This window comes from Mustela lutreola, chromosome 2 (genome assembly GCF_030435805.1).
Source record: "Mustela lutreola isolate mMusLut2 chromosome 2, mMusLut2.pri, whole genome shotgun sequence".
NCBI classification, from domain to species: domain Eukaryota; kingdom Metazoa; phylum Chordata; class Mammalia; order Carnivora; family Mustelidae; genus Mustela; species Mustela lutreola.
Genome location: NC_081291.1, coordinates 124850205 through 124872175, shown reverse-complemented (window position 1 = coordinate 124872175; position 21971 = coordinate 124850205). Strand labels below are relative to the sequence as shown.

The 21971-nt window shown below is 33.9% G+C and overlaps 1 long non-coding RNA gene across 1 annotated transcript in view; it reads left to right on the top strand.

Moving 5' to 3' along the window:
* The window catches only part of LOC131825870 (uncharacterized), a 47085-nt gene extending 33685 nt beyond the window's left edge, over positions 1-13400 (top strand). Inside the window, exons 2-3 of the long non-coding RNA XR_009351349.1 lie at positions 12665-12722; positions 13253-13400. This is a non-coding gene — a long non-coding RNA (uncharacterized LOC131825870). The remainder of the gene's footprint in view (positions 1-12664; positions 12723-13252) is intronic.
* The last annotated feature ends 8571 nt before the right edge of the window (positions 13401-21971 follow it).

Here is a 21971-nt window from a genome sequence, read left to right as displayed (position 1 = left end):
AATCCCAACTGACGGAGTGATTTGAGGAAAAATAAACCTCTCTTTGAGATACAAAGTTGAGTATTAAGTAGAAATAAATCTCTCTCTTTCTCTCTTTTTTTTCAATGTTTCCCCTTAAATAACAGAATTATAAACTTATGCTCCTTAAAGAGCCCTGGAAATCAGACCAACACTAACTTGCATTTGAAGAATGAGAAAGATGAGGCAAAAGTAAAGCAACATGTTCATAGTCATAAAAACTATTCTATCAGAACACAGATAAGAACTTGATTCTAACTGAACTGGGACCCAATCTTCTGTCAACATTTCTACATAGCAATTTGTTTTCTTTTATTTTCATCTGATTAGATCAACTGAAACTTCTTTGTCTATAAATATTTTCAAAGGTAACAAGAAATCAAAAGGAGTTGAATTAGTTTCATATATCCAAATCATTCCATTTATTCTTTTTCATACCCAAAGTTCCTAATAGTCTGTAAGGTTGAATATAAACATAAACCAAAAATTTGAACTCTAATTTATTTTCAACATTTCCATTTCAAAGAGAAAGACTAATTGACTTTAAAAGTTCAATTGTTTGAAAGTAGAACAAGTTTGACCTTGTCTGCCTTTATTTATGGAGATAACTGATGGCCACATTCTACAAATGACATCTGGAATTTGGCTTAGATGCTTAGTTCAGCCTGCCTTTGCAGCAACCTATTTTCCTCTTTACTTCCTTACTGACCATTCCATCCCTGAAAATGTACCTATAGAGACAGAAGGTATATCTCCAGTCCTTTCTGGCCCCTATAAGCACCACTGAGTTCTCCCATTTCAAGCAAGTTCCAAGGTAAACCTGATTCTTATTTCATTTCAGATCTCCTGCCTTTTCAGTGTCTGTGCTCAAGCAACTGATGGAGATGATTTGTTTCATTACTGTCTGCAAAGGGAGTAAAGAATTCTAGTCTTAACCACTCTGACCATTTCTCTCCAAGAACAACAGCTATTAGTTACATTTGGAGCTATCATCAATATAGGCATGTCACTCCACTCACAGAGAAGGACTGGCTTACATAAGATTCCCTGCTGTTGTCACTAACAGAGATTCTTAATGTAGGAAACCTTATGCACTCTGACTTTACAGCAAGTCTTGTAATGAAATGCCTGGCAAAAGTGCATTAGGCACAGAATGACTGCAGTGGTTCATTTTCCACTCCCTCTTGCCATACTCCTTTGTACAGATGTGTGGTCCCTGAAATGTCCACCTCTTACAACATTTTATGAATACTTACTATTTGTATCTTGGGCTCTTAGAATTTGCAATGGGAAGCAATGTTGGATCCCACCCCACCCCCCCCGGCTTGGAGGATAAGGCTTGGGAGAAGTAGTAGAAATAAAGTGGAGGAGAAGTAATTTAGGTAAAGCATATTTAACCAGTCATGATAAACTTAGTCAATATTGATCAAGGCATAATTGCTTGATCAATTCAAATAGTTAACCATCCATACTCTGCACCAGAAAAATCTACATTTACAGACAGCCTAGAAAGAGCATTGTAATTGGAATGAGATCAAATTTATCACAAGTATTCGCTGCCCTATGGCCTTTACTTAACTCCAAAATATAATAGCTGTCCTTGTAAAGATATATAATTTTAACCACTACCTTATGATTACCAATGATTATCTAAAGTTCAATTACAATTTTGAAGTTTTTATTTTGTTTATTATTTTCTGTAGAAAGAGTTAGCATTGTGTCTACAGTCAGGTAGATGTCTTGGATGACCCACTCAAGGAAGTTAACTTAGTAACGTAATGAAGCTAATATTCTTCCGGTACTGATGGAAACACAAGGCACACACTGAAGTCATATTTAACAATCAAATCATCAAATCATGCAGGTTTGAGCAAATATAGCTAGATCAAGAATGCTGGCTGAATTTTCTCAGGTAGCTGCAGTAGAGCCGTTGATTAGAGATAACATAGATCAATATACATATAGATATAGATGATATAGATATTTAGATAGATAGAGTGGTTAGACAGACTAACAGACAAGATTACTGAAAAGACTTGCAAGCCATTTTTTACCCTGGGTATTGTAAACTCTAGCACAGATCTAGTAAAGAAACAAGGAAACAGGGGCGCCTGGGTGGCTCAGTGGTTTGGGCTGCTGCCTTCAGCTCGGGTCATGATCTCAGGGTCCTGGGATCGAGCCCCGCATCGGGCTCTCTGCTCCGCAGGAAGCCTGCTTCCCTCTCTCTCTCTCTCTCTCTCTCTCTCTCTGCCTGCCTCTCTGCCTACTGGTGATCTCTGTCTGTCAAATAAATAAATAAAATCTTTAAAAAAAAAGAAAAAGAAACAAGGAAACAGAGCTCTGGTTATCCAGAATATAAAATATTTGGTTTTTTAGAAAATTGCTTTTACTAATCTTGGCTTTGGTGTTAGGACATTCACTATATCAAGAGGTATTATAGATAAAAACTTTGTGAAATTAACATTATATCTTTCATGAAAATGTTCATTTCCACATCAAAAATGTGAAAATGAGTCTTTTTCTTCCCTAAGGGCACAGAAGAATTCTAGCTATATTTTTAAAAACAGTTCCTTTTTATCTTACCATTTTAATGAACCTACTAACTATCCATAATCTTGTTGCTCAATAAGATACTCTCTACCAAATCTGTGACCATCTATAGTAAGAACATAATGTTTTGTAAACTAGCCTCATTCCTGACTTAATTTTATATTGTCAGTCTTGATTATTTTTCTTTTTTTCTCTATTTTTTTTCACATTTAAGCTTAATGATTATATTTGTGTACCCTGAAAACAGGTCTGAAATACTGAATCAAGGTGGGGAGTAAATAAGGAAATAGATTCATAGCTCTGCAACTGACTTTGTGAGTGACCTTGAAAAATTTAATTAATCTCTCTAAAAATATTTCCTTATATGTAAAATTAGAATACTAACCAGCTCATATATTGTATTGAAAATTAAGATGGGATAACATTTTAAGTACCAAGCAAAGTTCCTGATATCTAATAAATGCTTAATAAAAGGGAATTATATTTGAGTTTATATTTCATCCTGAGTATAAGATTTCAAGAGATTCACTGACATGTTGGAGTATAACCAAGAGAGAGCCATGACTGATGAGATTTTCATGGGGAAAAAATGGCATAGCAATATTATAACAAGTTCTCTCTCAATCTCTTTTTAAATAGAACAACACTCTAAAAAGTGTCCCCTCTGTTTTTCTATCTCTGTCTCTTTCTGTGTGTGTGAGTGCGTGTGTGTGTGTGTGCATACATGTGTTTCAATGTATTTGAACACACAAAGATGATATTACAGAAGAATCCAATGCAAACTGTCAACTATCATATATCTGAGAGGTTGAGATTAAAAAGCAAAAATTTTATTTTCATTCACACATATACTTAATAACAAAGAAATAGAGAAACAGTGGAGAGACGTTGGAAATTTCCTTTTTTTTTTTCTATCTTCTGTTTTTGTTTTGTTTTGTTTTGTTTTTCTTAAACTATTTGAGTTAATCACTAAAGAAAGAATGTAGATAGGAAGATGAAGGGTCTGGAAATCATCTTATTACAGCAGAAAAAAACTGAAGATGTTTAGTCTAAAGAAGGGATAAATGAGGAATTATGACTATCTTCAAATATTTGAAGGACCTTAAGGTAAAGCATAGACTCATTCTATAATGTTCCAAAGGATGGAAAATGGTCTTACTAAAAGAAATAATGACCTAATCAAAGTAGAGTAAATTTTGAGTAAACTGCCACTCCATGTTAGCTTTTAGAAGAAGTCTCCTTTACCTTTGGAGACATATCTTGAAAGAAGTTGCTGTGACTGATATTGAAGAGGTTACTGCCTATATTCTCCTCTAGGATTCTGATGGATTCCTATCTCACATTGAGGTCTTTTATCCATTTTGAGTTTATTTTTGTGTACAGTGTAAGAGAATGGTCGAGTTTCATTCTTCTACATATAGCTGTCCAGTTTTCCCAGCACCATTTATTGAAGAGACTGTCTATTTATTGAATAAATAAATATTTATTATTTATTGAAGCACCATTTATTGAAGAGACTTTTTTCCACTGTATATTTTTTCCTGTTTTGTCAAATATTATTTGACCATAGAGTTGAGGGTCCATATCTGGGCTCTCTACTCTGTTCCACTGGTCCATATGTCTGTTTTTATGCCAGTACCATGCTGTCTTGGTGATCACAGCTTTGTAGTAAAGCTTGAAATCAGGTACTGTGATGCCCCCACTTTTATTTTTGTTTTCAACATTTCCTTAGTGATTCGGGGTCTCTTTTGATTCCATACAAATTTTTGGATTATTTGCTCCTGCTCTTTGAAAAATACCGGTGGAATTTTGATCGGAATAGCATTAAAAGTATAGATTGCTCTAGGCAGTACAGACTTTTTTTTTTTTTTAAGATTTTATTTAGTTATTTGACAGAGAAAGATCACAAGTAGGCAGAGGCAGGCAGAGAGAGAAGAGGAAGCAGGCTCCCTGCTGAGCAGAGAGCCTGATGCAGGACTCATCTCAGGACCCTGAGATCATGACCTGACCAAAGGTAGAGGCTTTAACCCACTGAGCCACCCAGGCGCCCGGCAGTATAGACATTTTAACAATGTTTATTCTTCTGATCCAAGAGCATGGAATGGTCTTCCATCTTTTTGTGTCTTCTTCAATTTCTTTCATGAGTATTCTGTAGTTCCTCAAGTACAGATCCTTTACCTCTTTGATTAGGTTTATTCCCAGGTATCTTATGGTTCTTGGTACTATAGTAAATGGAATGTTAGTGTATAAGAAAGCCACTGATTTCTGTACATTGACTTTGTATCCTGCCACGTTGCTGAATTGTGTATGACTTCTAGTAGTTTGGGGGTGGAGTCTTTTGGGTTTTCCATATAAAGAATCATGTCATCTGCGAAGAGAGAGAGTTTGACTTCTTCATTGCCAATTTGGATACCTTTTATTTCTCTTTGTTTCTGATTGCTGTTGCTAGGACTTCTAATACTATGTTGAACAAGAATGGTGAGAGTGGGCATCCTTGTCATGTTCCTGATCTCAATGGGAAGGCTGCAAGCTTTTTCCCATTGAGGATGATATTTGCTGTGGGTCTTTCATAGATAGATTTTATGAAGTTCAGGAATGTTCCCTCTATCCCTATACTTTGAAGCGTATTAATCAGGAATGAATGCTGGATTTTCAGATGTTCATCTTTCAGGGATGTTATATGCTAGTGAAAATTACTAAGGTAAACCCAATTAGATTCTAAAATAACATCATCACTGCTATTTTTTTATGTGATAAATGATACCTACCTATTTTGGTGTGCCAAATTTGCTAATAAATCAACAAACATTTCTTAAGTAAATAATACATTCTAGGTAATATACTATATATTGTGAATAAAAGGGTAAATAAGATATATCCAACCCTTCAAAGATTTCATGGTCCAATTAGAAAGACAGTCAAAATAAGAATTTTAATAATACTATAATTTTTAAGGCAGAAATACATTTAAAGCATTACGGAAATGTAGAGTGACAAACTCAAGATTAAATAGTGATTTCTTATGAGGTATTGATAATACTTGTTTTGAAATGTCATTGGCTGATTTTTTAAACATAAATTAGTAACATCTGCAGACAGTTTGACTTTGAACATTATCTGGATATAGCATACCTCTAAACTATTATGTAGATCAGACTAGATTGCTATGGCATCCCAAGGTATTCAAATAAACTTGTCAGAAGTGTAAAAATGCTTAAAAATCAAGAAAAATTAAAGACCTTTCAATGAGGTGATAGGCTTGACTATGGGATAATTGCAAAAGAGGCAATGATGCTATTCCAATTTTAAAAGATATAAATTATGCAAGTGATTTAAACAGCAGGGGGGTTATTTGTCCTGATTTGGAGATGTGGTAAAGCTCATGAATTTCAAATCTGTAAATTAAGAACAAAGGATTTACAGCTTAGTTAGAAGCAAATGAAACAAAAGCAATGCCAAAAAGAGGTCACTTTTACCTCTAGGGATTGTTCATTCAAACTCTTTCCCCATTCCATTCCAATGGAGGAAAAGAACTGATGTGATCCAATCCAAGGACATAAGTGACCAAGGTAACAGTAACATAACACTGATATGTGTTATGTTACTGCTAAAACTGGGGAAACTAGAGATCATATTTTCTTAAAGGTCAAAAACTCTTGCATCTACTTGTTGTGATGTTTTAGATTCTGTCCATTGGATTTCTCTTCCTGGTCATTTTCCTTTTGGTTTGCCTTTGTTTTTATTTGTTTGTTTGTTTTGTTTTGTTTTTTTCCCAAGTAGCTAGTGAAGTAAGAGGCATCTGCTCTAAGTTTAGGACAGGTGAGGCCAATTATTTGTGTTAAAGGAACCCAAACGTATTTTCCTGTTTTTCCCAATACATTTTCCATAACACCACCTATTATGATGTATTTAAATTTCATTCATTCACAATGTGCCCGAAAACTAAATAATTCATTTTGTTTTATTTTTAATAGAACTAAAAATAGCAAGTAAAATACCACAACTACTGTATTGGCCTGGTTTCTTCCAATTACTACACTTCCAGCTATTGAATCAACAATTTCAGACTGTCAAAGAAAAGAAAAAAAGTATTGACCCAAAAGAAGGTCAATCCAATATTCATATGGATACTACACATATTCAATACCATAGGGTTTTCTGCATTTGCATTTTCCCTCATATTTCACTTCAGCAGACCCTAATATACCACAGCCAAGTAGATAGAACAAGAATGGTTTGATTGCATTAGCAGAACTGTATTTTAGACATTTGCCAAGTGGGCAAGTTCAGTAACAAAGTCAAAGTCCTGAAACGACTAGAATTCGATGCAGATGGATGAGGGATCAATAGGCTCTTAGAGCACTAAAAAGTTGGGGGATGGAAGGTGAAATTGAAGTGGTTCTTTGTTTGAGTTCTTTGTCACTTTAAGTTTTTCCTTAGCTAAAGCCTTTCTGAAAATTACTTCACCAATGTGCTCTTTTTGAAGAGAAAAATAATACAAATATATGCTTTGTAATTCATCATATTCTTAGGAAGTTTTGATTAAAGTATTTTTTGGCAAATGTAAGGTTCTATAAACTTGTGTTTTACTAGTTTTTCTTTAATAGATTTATTAAAAATTGTTATAGCAGAAAGAAATGGGGTTATGTGTGTGATGCCAAAAATTATGGAATAGTTTGTTTCAATTATATTTTTTTCCTGTGAGATGTTATTTACCATGGCCATATTCTTTGTTTTAGCATCACTACAATGCTTTTCATCAGCACATTGCAAAAGACCAAATGTACCTTAATTTTATCTCCTTGCTTATAAATTCTGAGAACAATAAAAAAAAAAAAAAGGTTCTGGAAGATCAAACACTTTTAGCAACAATGTATCACTACTGAAAAACTTAGTGCTTCCAATTTTTCTAGCAATATTTTATGAAAATAGCCAAACCTACTAGCAATGGCAGCAACTTTGAAGATACAAAGTTATCTTCAAATGTCTTATGGTTTTCATTAAAACATTCACTAAGTTTCCCGTCACTGACTTATTTTGACTTTCTTTCTTTTCTGCTGTGACAAGTCATCTTTTCTGGCGTATCTTCTGCTGGCTTCTTGTTCACTTTGTTGTTCTTCTTCTTTTCTCTATTTATAGATTGAAAATTCAATTTTCTTTGGAAAATCTTTTCAAATCGGTGTTTAAATCTTTGACACGTATAAAATATGAGAATGGGCTGCATGTTAAATCTTAATAAGCTGATGTCTTAGAAACTACCATCTTCACCCACAAACTCCACTGGTATGTGTCATGTTACTGCTAAAACTGGGGAAAGTCTCCCAGTTTGATCAGTAACATAACACTCTGTCCTAGTTGACAGAGATCAGTCAAAAGTTGTTTATTTCTGTTCCCTTTTCCCTCTAAACAAAGCATCATTAAGCAACAGAGATATATCACCAGAACTGATTTTTTGGGATGTGCTGCAAACCTTCTTCTTCAAATTTGAAACCCATTAAATTGAAGGAAAGACCAAAAAATGGCAAAGCCAAATGTAGTGGGCATGACTGGATAACTATCTCGAACAAGAGATGGATTCTGACTCTTTTTATAAGGGTCTGAAAGATGGGCAGTGATGATATCCTACCACAAGCTTCCTTTCATTATATTGCAATTACCAAATGAAAACACATTTGGAAAACAATTTTTAACTTTTATAGTTCTTCACTCATAGTACCTCAATACATTTGACAAGAAGGTATGACCTAACTTTAAGCAATTTGAGGACATAATATTTGATCAAAAAGTGATAACCTCCAGTACAAATACCATCTTATCTCAGTTTAAATCTGATTTATTGAAAAAAAATTCTTTGTTTGAAATTTAAGTCCATATGTACATTAAACATTTTACTGATCATGACTGGTTTACAAAGAAAATTCTGTTAAGATTTAAAAACTTAGGATTTGTTATCAGAAAGCCTGGTTTTAATTCCTAGTCAGTTACTAGCAATGTAAAAAAAAAAAAAAATCAAGTACTATCTTTGAGCCTTAGTTTTTATATCTGTAATAACAATACTTAACAGAGTTGTTTAAAGGAACAGCTAAGAATGTAGGTAAAGTTTTATTTATATGTGCTCTATATTTTGTTCGTATGTATTCAGCACCCCGTGGAAGCTAGATACTAAATCAAGAACTGAGTGAGAGAAGTTGATGAAGCCTATATCCTTGAAGTCTGAATCCTGGTTGAAAGAGATAGATGCATTAAATATCAATATAATATGCAACACTATAATTAAGGGGAAAATTTTGTTGGGCCTCTAGGTAAAGAGACATCAGTTCTGGCTTTGGATGTCAGAAATTTTTTTGTAGGACATGGTATTTGAGCTGATCCTTGAAAGAAAAGAGTTTGCCATGGAGAATATTCACCAGGGAATAAACACCAAACGGTGATTAAGAAAGTTTGAGACACTTGGGTTGTTCAAACATAGAGTCTGTGGGAAAATGGCAGCAGATGAGGCTTGAAAATTTAAATAGGGACAGATTGTGAAGGTTCCTGAAACAGGAAGACTTCAGAATTGATGTGAAAGATTCTAATTGGCTATGAAATCACAGTGTTTTAGGAAAACCAGTCTAGCTATATAGCATGAAGAATAGTTTCTTGTTCTGAAGACAAGAAACTTCTTGGTCTTAGAGACCAAATAACACCCACTGTAGCAATTTAGGTAAGGATTGATTAGGTTAGGGATACATGACAGAGGCCAGTATTTGCAACTAGATGATGTATTTGATTTGGAGTCTGCTTAAGGTCAATAATTATATTAGGTATATTGAGGAGAGAGCAGTTGGGGGAAATAGTTGCTTGCTCCACTGAAACTTCTATGTCACAGTGAAATTTTTCAATATTTAATGTCTTCCTGATGCTGTAGAAAAAAAAAATCAAAGCTCTGCATATAAGGCATTCCATAACATCTATTTCTGCAGCATCATCTCCAGGTGATATCTAGGTGTCTGTCATCTAGTAACAATTTCCCAAATGGAGGATGCTCTTTTTAGGCACTGTACTTTGCATACTCCGCTTCTTATGCCTAAATTCTTGAATTTCTTTTTCATACATTCATTATTGGGTGATTCACTTGTAAAAAATTAAAAATAAAATACATTAATAATGATGTAAACTCTATTTGACTAGTTTCTATATTTGTTTTTCTCTCCAGCATATGTTAGACACAAAAGGAAATTTTAGTGAATAAATGAACTTATAAATGAGGTATGAGCATTATATTGGAGCAACTTAGTATGATGAAGGTTGTCTTGTGACAAATTTCTTTCCAAGAATTCTCAAGGTTGGTGGGACAGATTTCTGAGTAGAGTTAGTATATTAAACACCACTCATCTAAACTGTGTATGTGTGTGTGTGTGTGTGTGTGTATTTTAAGAATAATGATAAGAGGGTGATCCAAATTTCATAATTATAAATCTGATTAAAATTTTAAAAATACATGTTTTATTAAAATGTCTTCTAATTTCTTATACCATTCTCTTACCCATTATGCATTTTATATGCTTATACTGACAGATACTTATTCTCTATTAAATTTATTAAAAAGACACCACAATCTAAGTTTTAACTACGTAAAATATAAAGATTTTGATTTCATCTTTTCTTGGCATCCCTGCCCTCATCACCTTCACTTGTTCCACTGTTGGAGAATGATCAAGAAAATGAGGCACAGAAATACCAAAGTTAATGCCATTATGGTGTATTAAAAGAATTACCTCACCATCAAATGATTTTTTTGTTCTCTTTCTGACCACCTAAATGAATAAAACAGGATAATGCTATTCTCATTATTTTAGGAACACATTTGCATCCATAATGAAGAAGAGTCCCTAAAGGGTACAGATACCATAGAGGCGACTATCTGAATTAATTAAAATTGTTTGCCTGATTAGATAAAAAATGCAAGTATAAACTGCATATCAGGGAAAGTTTCTCTCTTCTCATCAAAACACAAGAATAATCTATTTTTAACTCAAAGCCTTACAAGATTAGTCTTTAGAAAACAAAATTTAGGTTTGCATATATTTCTCTACTTAAAAAAAAACTGTCTCTATTGGTCAATAAAAATAATAATATCTATATACTATATTTTTCTTCTAAATTCTTCAGTAATTATACAATAAGATTATTTAAAAGGTAAACACATATCTCAAAATTTAAAAATTCATCTAATATTTTATTTAAAATTTTTATAATCTTTATAAATTATCATTTTTATTATTTTTTAAGTGAATGCATGTTTATCAACATAAACAATCATTTAGTCCTATGTCAATTATCCTTCTCAATGTCAGAAAGCAATCAAATATTTCTTTCTTGTTTATAAATGTTTTCAAGTGTGCTGATCAATTTAAATGAGTTATTAATGTAGTGTTCATTAGAACCATTAAATAGTGAACTATCTTGAAGTGACTGTATTACTTTTCCAATGTTTCCCTAATAAAGTTTCAGTCCTAAGGAGAAGAGATGTTTGTGAAAGTAACTATTATCCTCAACAATATGAACTTTGTTTAAAAAACAAAAGAGAATAAAATGAAAATACATAGCATATGTCTTTCTAAAGTAATTTCACATGGGAACAGGCTCATCTTTATTTTGATCTTCAGTTATTATGAGAAAGTAGATTAAGATGAATATGTACAAGGTTGATTCATACCAAACCTACTACTATGTAGTAAAGTCATACATTAAAGATATAGCTTAGTGATTGCTATAGTAATTTAGTTACTCTACACTTCAGTGGCTTAAGAAATGTTTAATTTAGCAGCCTATTATATGGAAGAATGGCATACTTTGGGGCATATGTACTATTTTACCTTAAGCTAGTATAAGAAACTCTCACATCTGGTGAGTTTAGTCTCCTGAAATAGTACAATGACTATAATGTTGAAATGCCTTGTCAAAAATTGAAATTTTCAGCAAACTTTTTCCTTGTATAACAGCAGACAATTGATCAGTTGATGTTTTTCCCTTCTAAATTATTTCATATTTAGCACATTTTATAGATCCAGCTGAAAAGTAGTTCCATAATCAATATTGAATATTTTTATCTCATTGCTGCTCAGAAGTCTTTAATAATATATATGTGTTAGGAGGGATATAATGAACAGAATATATATACTGATATATGTTGTAAAGGAGATAATTGTCTAGAATGAAGGGGATTTGTGCAGTAAATAAATAAATATGAAAAAAGTGCCCTTTGAAATTTAGTAAAGTGTTAGATGAGTTCATGCAGAGGAGGGAAAGTTTACTTCCAATAGGTGCTGAAGCGGGGTCTGCTGTGGTGATGTTATTTGTCGTAATATTGGACATGAAGTGGTGAATTTCAAGTGAAGGAAATCTCATCTAACAGAAGTATAAAATTGGCAATTCTCAAGGGGATGATTAGTCCAGTGGGTGTCAACACCAGATTCAGAAAAGGGTACAGGAGACAGTAAAGCTGGAAAGAGAGAGAATGAAGGAGGGCAAAAATTCTGCTCTGAAATGTGGCACATATCCTGAAGGGAACTACAGATAATTAATAGCATAATGATACAACAGAGTTATGCCTCAACATCTATGGTGTACAAACAAGCTATAAGATCAACCAGACAGGGATACCTGAGTGGTTCAGTGGGTTAAGCCTCTACCTTTGGCTCAGGTCATGAGCTCAGGGTCCTGAGATAGAGCCCACATCAGGCTCTCTGCTCAGCAGGGAGCCTGCTTCCCCCCACCCCACCTCTGCCTGCCTCTCTGCCTGCTTGTGATCTCTGTCACATAAATAAATAAAATCTTAAAAAAAAAAATCAGCTAGACACAATGATAGTTGGGGTGGGCATAAGTTCAGCAAGTTATAAAAATCTATGCAAGTTACAGTTAAATACAAAGAATAAGGAGCACGATATTATGTAAAATCTTAACACTGTGCTGACACTAATATTAACCATAGAAACTAACATTTATTGAACCTTTACTATATGTCAGACCCTAGGCCAAGCACTAGACATGGACTATTTTATTTAATTATCACTAAACTGTAATTATAAATACTAATGTTATCTGCATCTTACAGATGAGGAAATGGGGCTTCTGAGGAGTTAAATAACTAGCCCGAGTGCTCATATCTAGCGGTAAGTGGACACAAAATTTGAATTTAAGCTTTCAGACTCCAAAACCATGCTATGAATCAATTACAAGTTAGATAATTGATTTTCTGGGAAAGAAAAGGAAAAGAAAATCAAAAGTTACCAAGATTTAAGTTTGAGTGACTGGAAGGAGAGCTATGCCTTTAATAAAAATCGGGACATTATTTATTTATTTATTTATTTATTTTATTTTCAGTGAACCTTGGCCTTTGTGCAGGCCTGTTTTTAGTAGAACTGATTTGACCTTCTGGCTAAACATTGTACCCAGGTAGAGGGCCTGCAAGGAGAGGCAGAAAGAAAGGACTCCATACAAGCTCACCATCTTGATGCCAGAATTCAGGACTATAAGATATTTCATTTTCATCCCTGCCCAGAAGTGGTACGATTCCAAATTATAGATGAAGAAAGGGACATGCAGAGGTTAGGCAAGTTACCCAACATTATCTGGCTAATAAGTGATTAAGACAAAATTCTATTCTGTGTCACCCTCTCATCAGAGTCTGATTCCTTTTCAGAATACTCCAGTTGAGATAATTTTGCACTTCTGCTAATTGAATCTTCAATCACACCTCACTTCCAAAAGAATCGTCAGTGGGCGTCCCTTCAAAAACAGAAGCTTCTAGGCTCTACAAGGGAGTGTTAGACTACAGTTCTTTCATAATAATTCTAGTAAGTATTGATAAACAACTAAATACTTTCTTCCAGCCATATCCAAAGTGTTTATTCTTTTTTTTTTTTTAAAGATTTTATTTATTTATTTGACAGAGAGAAATCACAAGTACACTGAGAGGCAGGCAGAGAGAGAGAGAAGGAAGCAGACTCCCTGCTGAGCAGAGAGCCCGATGCGGGACTCGATCCCAGGACCCTGAGATCATGACCTGAGCCGAAGGCAGCGGCTTAACCCACTGAGCCACCCAGGCGCCCCCAAAGTGTTTATTCGTAGTAGACAGGACGTCCCACACCTACAGCTCACTTCATACACTCTCCGATCTCCATAATGATCTGCTAAATCCTGGACCTCCCATAATCTGCAGAGCTTACTCTCTTCGACTTCCCTGTTGGCCCCACCCTCCTGTGCAATACCTCCTTGGCTTTCATAACACTGTTGCCTCCTCCTCTTCCACCTCTGTTGTCTTTCTTTGCAGTCTTCTCCACTCCTACCTTCTTTCCTGACTACTCCTTTAGTATAACTATTCCCTTGAAATCCTGTTCTTTTCTATTACTCTCCTCTTTTATGCTGTGATGGCTCATTTAATTCAATAAATTTTCTCCCAAGAAATAAACCCCTTAATTTTATCTAATGGCCAAAATTCTGTCCTTCATTTCAAGATGTGGCTTCATGGTTATCTTTCTCTAAATCGTTTGCTCCTCCTGGGTCCCTATATTAATTAACATTGCCATTTTCCTCCTGAATATGTAGTCCAGAAATTTAAAGTCATTTTCTATGTGCCTTTCTCCATTACTCTCTCCATTTAATAAGATGTCAAATCCTTTCATCTACCTCCCCATAGCTCTCATATCATAAGAAAAAGAGAAAAACAATATATTATCAACTACCCCTACCAATAACACTGTCATTGGTATTTATTTTGTATTATAATTGTACTAAGGATTTTCTGGGTATATATTATGTACTCCACACAACGGCACTACAGAGACCATAGCTGAAGTAAAGAAACTGACAAGGTTCAGTTTCTTGATCACACATCCATCTCACACTCAGTGACTACTTTAGCCCTTGAAGCCCTCCTCCCTCCTGCCTCATCCTTTACATTCCCACTTCTGCTTTCTAAGTAGGTCTCTCATCACTTCTTCTCTGAAATAATGCAGAAGCGCCCCCCTCCCCGCCCGCTTTAATTGTGGATCTCTCTCCACCTGTTCTTTAAACACATTCATCTTCATTGAAAGCAAAGTTAATGACAATGCATCCTCATCAGAAATCTTCCCTAGAGCCCTCAAATAAGTGATAAACTTTTTAGTATAGGCAAGATTTCCTGGGCTGGGTACTGAAAACATACTCCTAGTAACTCCATTTTTTATTCAACAGACATTGATGCAATTTTTCCTATGGCCAGATACTAAATTTTTTTCACATATTAATTTAATTAATCTTTAAAGAATCCATGAAAAAGATATTTTCTCCTCCATGTTACAGATGAGAGAGCTAAGTGCAAAGAAGTCAGGTTATTTGTCCTATGTCACGAAGTTACAGTTGGTACCACTGGGCATCAAACTCCTGACGTCTGACTCCAGAAGTCTTATACCTCAGCATGTGTTGCCTATTACTTGGATTACTTAATTTAAATATTAGAAAGTACATATTTCTCCTCAGACAGATTTCAGACTCTTTAAGTTACTCATCTCTCTATCTTCCTTCCCTACCTTGTCACATTATAGTATCTAATTCAGGGCCTTGAAAGTAGTAATGTAAATCATTCATTTAACAATTATCAAACATCAGTAGTTATGGCAGAAACTAGAGTTATATATAATTTTGAATAAAACTTCTTACTTGATTGAGCAAACTTAAATTCCATGTATGGGTAAGACAATAATAATAATGAATATAAATTTTTTTTTTACTTAAAGATTTTATTTATTTATTTGATAGACAGAGATCACAAGTAGGCAGAGAGGCAGGCAGAGAGAGAGAGAGGAAAGCAAGGCTCCCTGCTGAGCAGAGAGCCCAATGTGGGGCTCGATCCCAGGACCCTGGGATCATGACCTGCGCCAAAGGCAGAGGCCTTAACCCACTGAGCCACCCAGGTGCCCCTGAATATAAAATTTATAGTAATAGACAGCGACATGTTAGAGATGGGAGGAATTCTTGGAATTTAGATAGATGGGACAGGGTCACAATTATGTTGTGAACTGAATTACAAGAAGATATCTCTTGATCAGTAAGATCAGAAACGTACTTTATAGTCAGAGACAGGAATGTGCAAGGGCACTGTAGAGAAAGTAGGTCTGACATTTTGCCATGTTTTAGAAACAGATAGAACATCATTGTGGCCAGACTTTGGTGGATGAGGGAGAGAGTAGTATGATAAGAGACAAAACCTCTAAGTATGCAAGATCACATCATTTAAGGCCTTTAGACATGAGAAGGAGTATTAATTTTATTATCACATCAGTAGGAAATCATTGAAGGATTTGAAACAAGGGAGCAAAATGACCTCATTTACATTTTGGAAGATTACTTTGTTGGTTATGTGAAGAATGCATTACTGTGTTTAAATGTAGAACCCAAGAGATCAGTAAAGAGGATGTTTGAATGGTCTAGATAAGGGATAAGCAAACTTTTCTTTGGGGATATTTTTCTTGCAGAAAATAAATATTTTTAGACCTTATAGCCATACAATCTCTGTTTTCATGACTGACTACTCAGTTCGTCCATTATGGCAAACAAACATCTTTAGACAATATGTAAATGAATATGCTTTTTGGGGTTACAACAAAACTTGTGTACATGGAAATTTGAATTTTCCTAATTTTTAAGTGTCATAAAATATTATTTAAAAATTTTCAACCACTTAAAAATGTAAAAATAATTCTTACTTTGAGAACTATATATAAAAACAGGCAGTCTAGATGAGAGATGATGCTTAACAGGATTAATAGAGATAAAAGTGTATTTATTGATCTGAGGAAGACTTGAGAGGAGGGAATTATGTAGATAGGAGGGGGGAAGAATATCAAGAATTTTCTTTGGGGTATAAATTTCTTCAATTTATTGAAGATCCAATTTATTAAAAATTATTCAATTTATTTAAAAATAAAAGTGTTTCCAATGGAATACTATGCAGCCATCAAAAGAAATGAAATCTTGCCATTTGCGACAACGTGGATGGAACTAGAGGGTATCATGCTTAGCAAAATAAGTCAAGCAGAGAAAGACAACTATCATATGATCTCCCTGATATGAGGAAGTGGTGATGCAACATGGGGGCTTAAGGGGGTAGGAGAAGAATAAATGAAACAAGATGGGATCGGGAGGGAGACAAAACATAAGTGACTCTTAATCTCACAAAACAAACTGAGGGTTGCTGGGGGGAGGGGGGTTGGCAGAAGGGGGGTGGGGTTATGGACATTGGGGAGGGTATGTGCTTTGGTGAGTGCTGTGAAGTGTGTAAACCTGGTGATTCACAGACCTGTACCCCTGGGGATAAAAATATATTATATGTTTATAAAAAATAAAAATTTAAAAATAAATAAATAAATAAAAATTAAAAAATAAAAGTGTTTCTAAAATTTTATCCCTGTTGAAATTTGTAATGTTCAAAACCTAATTTCTTCACAAGACAAAGTATTTTATTCATGAATGCTGGTACTTTAATTTATTAGGAAATCTGATTTTTAATTGGAAATGCATTGTCTTATTATTATTATTATTTTTTACTCTGGCACTTTCTTCTCAGACAACATAGAATAACTGGCATCTCTTGCATGTAAGAGTGTAGAAAATATGTAAAGACACCTTTTTTTCCCTCTTTCTCCTATATCTCCAGGATAAACATATCTAATCTTCAAGCCTTCATTTAAGACTTGGGTACTAAAATATCTCTCAACCTAGTAGACCATTTCAACTTTATTTTTTCTTTCAATATCCTTATAACTTAACATAAAATGTCTGTTTTAAGTTAAATATTGACAAGACTGTATAATTTTTCATTGATTTTTGGTATAAGGGCAATGAGAGCCTTCAAAAAACAAAACTAAATAAAAATTTGTCTATGTCACCATCTATAAGATTAACTTAATCTGAATCAGGGACTAAAAGCACAGAATATTGAGAGGTTAATTTTCAGTCAGTCTAACAAGTCTTTCTCCACTTTTCTAAGTCACCTTCATAGCAGACTTAGAGTACAGCTAGAATTACTTACAAGAAAGGCCAAATTACTATAACCACAAAATTCAAGTGAAAATATTGCCAGTGACATCCATGGAATGAGTTCAAACCATAAATCCCATCTCTGCTTAGAAAAGAGTCACAGATATTTATCTAATTGGATAAAGCATTACTTCATCCAAATGAATCAAACATGAGAGTTATCAAAACTCTTTATAGCCTTCATGTTTTGGTTGTTTTTTTTTTTTATTACATACTTTATGGCTGGGGCTTCTGCTTTCTATTTTTCCATTGCTTTGGATATGAAAATGTGTTCTGAAGATAATCACAAAATATTTATGGGCTCCTGTTCATAAACTTTATTCTAGAACCAGATTCTGAAAATGAAAACCCAGGTTTAAAAACAACAACAACAAAAACAAAAACAAGTAGAGCTATTTCTCTGAATGAATTGTATAGAAAGAGTCCTATTGAACATTATATAATTACGCAGTCCGGGTCTACCCCTAGGATTTGAGATGGATCAATTCCACCCAAAATGCCTGTCTACCGTTAAATAGATCAGGAGTGAAATGGAACCTGGGGTATTACTAAATTGTGACTTCTTTGTGAATTCAACCCTGAAACTCTAGTCAAAATTAATTTTCTCCTATAACATTTTAGTTATTCCAGAATGGGAATTTATATGTAGCAAAACTATATTACTAAACATAATTTAGTTATATAAATGGATGAAACTATTATTGGAAAAATAAATGAATGAATAAATCAATTAATAATTAAATGAATATGAATACATTTAATGACATAAAAAGTAGAAGATGGGGAACCTTTGGTGACTAATAGAACTTTATAATGTAACAACCCATAAACCCCCTACTTTGAGATGTTCTATGACACTATTTACCATGTTAACAATTATTATAACATTACTTACTAATTATTGGGAACCTACTATGTGCTGAGAACTATGGTAGGTACACTTCCTATATTAACACATCTAATCTTCACAATGAGTAAATGAGGTAATTACTTTTATTATCTACATTTTATAGATAAGAATATTGAACCCAAGAGTACTCAGCCACAGGTGAAAGAGCTGGAAATCAAACATAAACCCTCTAATACCACAAGAATACCTTCATGTCCATGCTAAACGGTCTCTTATGGAAACTAGAGAAAAAAATATTGGTAAACATTTAGTTTGTACCTTATTCTTGAAAAAATCATCTGAGATGATATTATATCTACTTTATCTTTTGACCAGACTGTCAGCATCCCTAGTTTCAGTCAAATATTTGAAATAATGTTTTTGCATGATTGGAAATGGAAATGTTATGCATATGTGTTACATTGTATAGTTTCTCATCTTGAAGTGTCACAATAGAATTCAGTGTTTCTCATTCTCTCACAGAATAAATGTACATTGTACCCAAAATGTCCATAATCTTATCCCATTCTACCTGTTCAACATGCATTCCCATCATGCCACTCACATATCCTGTATTTCAGCAACACCTTCCACTAAATGTAGCCTTTTTCCATGGTAGTTTATACACCTTTCAGCCAAATTCCAACTCTTCCACAAAACTTCATAATTCCCCGAGATGGATATAATATGCTTTAAAAAAAAAAAAAGTTCTGGGGGCACCTGGGTGCTCAGTGGGTTAAGCCTCTGCCTTCGGCTTGGGTCATGATCCCAGGGTCCTGGGATTGAGCCCCATGTAGGGCTCTCTGCTCAGCAGGGAGCCTACTTCCCCCCCCAGCCTGCCCCTAACTGCCTTTCTGCTTTCCTGTGATCTCTGTCTGTTAAATAAATAAATAAAATCTTAAAAAACATTTCTAAATCAGTGTTCTGCAATAAAACTTTTTGTGTATTTGGCAATACCCATAACTGCATTGTCCAATGTGGAAGCTACTTGCCACATATGGCTATTGAAAACTTTAAGTATGGCTAATGTTAATGAGGAAATTTATTTTTAATGTTACCTAATTTAAAATTTAAATGGCCACATGGGGCAAGTGGCTCCTATGTTGGACAGTGCAGGCCTAGAATATAATATGTCCAGAATAGATCCAGATGGGGAATTGGTACTGGGAGGTACTATACAGCCATGTGGCAGCTGAAATTTTTGGAATCTAGAGTTAAAATGACAACAAAAGTCAAAACGGAGAACAGGAGGATGCCAAACACAAGTTTGCACAACTTTATAATTATGTGTTGAATTTCTATCTCTCATCTTCAGGGGTTATTTTAAGAGAGAGAAATAGAGAGTTACAAAGATTGGTTTATTTTTTTCCAAAATGCTCATTCTATACTTGGAAAGTACTTATTAAAAGTACCTATTTAAATAAGGAAATTAAATTATTGATGTAAATACCTAAGAGAAATTACTCACTGGGGGTAAAAAAAAAAAAAGAAAAAAAAAGAAGTTATCACTGTAAGTGAGAGTATAGGAATTTCATGATCCACATAGCAACTTGGTTTAGCAATGAAAAGACACAGTGTTGAAATTAATAAAATGTACAACTAAGATAAAAAATCCTTTCGTGTTTTAGCAATTAGCCATCCCCATCTGTGTATAATACCCTAACAAGTTAGCATTAATGCTTTTAGATATATTCTCCATTATTTTATTTTTTAGCTATAAATCAAGATGTTAACTTTATATTCTTCTTTTGTTTTTTAGCTATAAGTCAAGATGTTAACTTAACAATTTGTATGTAATTTTTTTTTAAGTCACCAAAGTCACTGTGAACAAAGTAATTTCAACATAAGGGGAAAATGTTACTATATTCTATGTCTCTGTTCCAATAAGAGCAAGTGTCTTAGAATAACTAAATGTCAATTATTCATTACTGTATTATTCCCACTAGTTCAAAGGTATGGTAAGAATGCCACCAATGATCATTTTGCTGATATCTTTCATAATGAGAACCTGTTAAGCTAACGATGAGACAGGTGTTCATCAGTTAAGGGACTCCTGAGAAGACTGCTCATCTAGTCATTAATAACATTTCTGAGACATTTTCCACTTCTGAATTCCATAAAAGCCTAGTTTCACTAACATCTGGATCATTAATGAGAAAAAAATAAATAAAAAGTTTAGTTGAATTAATGTTGATATTTTGTAAAATAAATTTAAAAAAATTAGGTCACAATGGTTAGTCTTTTACATTTATTTTAATATATTGAAACTCATAATAAAAGTACATGTGTATTTTATATTTACAAAATGATGCTGAAAATATTTAATAACTACTAACAATTTTACTGAGTATATACTAGCTATAGGACATTATCTATGGGATCATATCCATTAAATCATTGCTAAGACCATTGTCATGAAGTTTTTTTTCCCTATGTCATCTTTTAGGAGTTTTATACCTTCAGGTCAAAACATTAAAGTCTTTATTTCATTTCAAATTCATTTTTGTATGTGGTGTAAGTTCAAGGTCCAATTTCATTCTTCTGTATGTGGATATATAGTTCTCCCAGCCATTGGTGTTGAAGAGATTATCCTTTCCCTATTGTGTATTGTATTTTCCCCCATTGTGGGATTTTTGATATTCTGTTGAAGATTAGTTGACCATTTATGTGCGGATTAATTTCTGGGCTCTTTATTCTGTTCCACTTGTCTCTATGTCTGTCATATTGTCAGAATACACGGTCTTTTTTTTTTTTTGTAAGATTTTATTTATTTATTTGAGAGAGAGAGTGAGAGCATGAGAGGGGAGAAGGTCAGAGGGAGAAGCAGCCAGAATACACTGTTTTAATTACTATAACTTTGTAATTAATTTTGAAATTAAGAAGTGTGATGTGTCCAGCTTTGTTCTGTTTCAAGGTGGCTGTGGTTATTTGGATCATTTGTGGCTCAATATTGATTTTAATACTGCTTTTTCCATTGAGACTTTGCTATGGATTACACCAAATCCATAGATCACTTTGGGCAATATGGACATTTTAACAACATTAAATCTTCTAAACCATGAACATAAAATGTTTTATTTTCCATTTGTTTGTGTCTTCTTTAATTTCTTTAATTAATATTTTGAAGTTTTCACTGTACAAGTCCTTCTCTTAGTTAACGTTATCCCTAAGTATTTTATTCTTTTTTTGGTGCTATTGTAAATGAGATTATTTTCCTAATTCCCTTTTAAAAATAGTTTGTTTTTAGCATATAGAAATACAACTGATTTTTGTATGTGCACCAGGGCCTTACTCTGCCTCCTTGAAATGAGCCCACTGGAATGGATGTTTTTGCCAATAGAAGGTTCTGCTGAAAGACAGAATTGTCTTTATTCACCCAATGATAAATAAGCTTACTCTTACATCTGCCCTATAAAAAGAGAAGAGAGACAAGGGTTCCTGGGTGGCTCAGTTA